Genomic DNA, 1,573 nt, shown 5'->3' with positions numbered 1-1,573 from the left:
TATGTTTATTCATGTTTATCTCTGTTGCTCTTCCTGTGCATTCATGTTTAATTCTGACTGAAGCAGTGTGCGATCTCCCTCCCTCCCAGGTCCCTATGTCAGTATGCAGTAGCAGCTGTCTTCCAGGCACTCGGAGGGCCATCAGGCCTCACTTCCCTGTCTGCTGCTTTGACTGTGTGGTCTGTACAGCAGGGGAGATTAGCAATCAGACAGGTGAGGCCAGTCTACAGCCTGTATGGATGTGAGAGTGTGTTGTCATAACCCAGCCTCACTACAGAAATATGTCTTGTCTCCATGTTCCCCAGATGCTATAGAGTGTGTTCGCTGCCTACCTGAGTTCTGGTCCAATGAGGAGTGTACAGCATGCATCCCCAAGCAGGTTGACTTCCTGTCCTACGGTGACACAATGGGTATGGCTCTGCTCTCCGTGGCCCTCCTGGGGTCCTTCTGCACTGCCACAGTCGTCCTCATATTTGCCTGTCACCACGCCACCCCCATCGTCAGGGCCAACAACTCTGAGCTGAGCTTCCTGCTGCTCTTCTCCTTGACTCTGTGTTTTCTGTGTTCACTTACTTTCATTGGCCGGCCCTCTGAGTGGTCCTGTATGCTTCGTCACACAGCGTTTGGGATCACCTTTGTCCTCTGCATCTCTTGTGTTCTGGGAAAACAATAGTGGTGTTGATGGCCTTCAGGGCTAAACTTCCAGGCAGTAATGTCATGAAATGGTTTGGTCCTACACAGCAGAGAGCCTTCATCTCACTTTGTACTATGGTCCAGGTAGGAACATTGACCCAGCTGTTCTCTTCATATCATGCACCCTTGTTGGACTGTTACGTATCAACATAACAATTATTTAACTCCTCCAGGTGGTGATCTGTGCCGTGTGGCTGGCTGTTTCACCCTCCCAGCCCACGCAGACTGATGTCACGTGAGAGTGCCTGTGTCATCCTCCTATGTGATGAGGGCTCAGCCCTGGGCTTCTGCCTTGTGCTGGGCTACATCGGCCTGCTGGCCTCTCTCTGTCTCCTCTTAGCCTTCCTGGGCAGAAAACTCCCAGACAACTTCAACGAGGCCAAGCTCATCACCTTCAGCATGCTGATCTTCTGTGCCGTGTGGATCTCCTTCGTCCCTGCCTACGTCAGCTCTCCTGGGAAGTACTCCACTGCCACGGAGGTGTTCGCCATCCTGGGCTCCAGTTTCGGCCTGCTGACCTGCCTCTTCCTGCCCAAATGTTACATCATTCTGTTGAAGCCTGAGAAGAACAACAGGAAACACCTCATGGCCAAGTCTGAACCTGACAAGACATTCTAGTGGATCTTACAACGTCTATATTTATATCAGGGACGGGCAACTGATGGCCCGCCCCCCCTTTTGTAGGCCCGCGGATCAATTTGCAAAACTGATCAATTTAGTTTTTTAGGACAGTCAGGTTATCAACTTAATATTGAATTTTAAGAATGGTAGAATACACAAGGTGAAATACAGAAATGTGGTTCTGTGTCAGCATTTTCCTGTTGTTGTGTCAGTCTCTCAATTAGCCCATGTCAGCTAACGTTTTCTAGATTGCTCTAGC

General features: G+C 50.0%; 1 pseudogene; it reads left to right on the top strand.

Moving 5' to 3' along the window:
• LOC135539176 (extracellular calcium-sensing receptor-like) overlaps positions 1–1,311 on the top strand; it is a 4,438-nt pseudogene extending 3,127 nt beyond the window's left edge.
• Positions 1,312–1,573: the final 262 nt, after the last annotated feature.

The sequence above is a fragment of the Oncorhynchus masou genome, unplaced genomic scaffold (assembly GCF_036934945.1).
Source record: "Oncorhynchus masou masou isolate Uvic2021 unplaced genomic scaffold, UVic_Omas_1.1 unplaced_scaffold_1728, whole genome shotgun sequence".
Taxonomy (NCBI): domain Eukaryota; kingdom Metazoa; phylum Chordata; class Actinopteri; order Salmoniformes; family Salmonidae; genus Oncorhynchus; species Oncorhynchus masou.
Note: the sequence above shows the minus strand (reverse complement) of the source record. Positions and strands in the feature narration are given on the sequence as shown.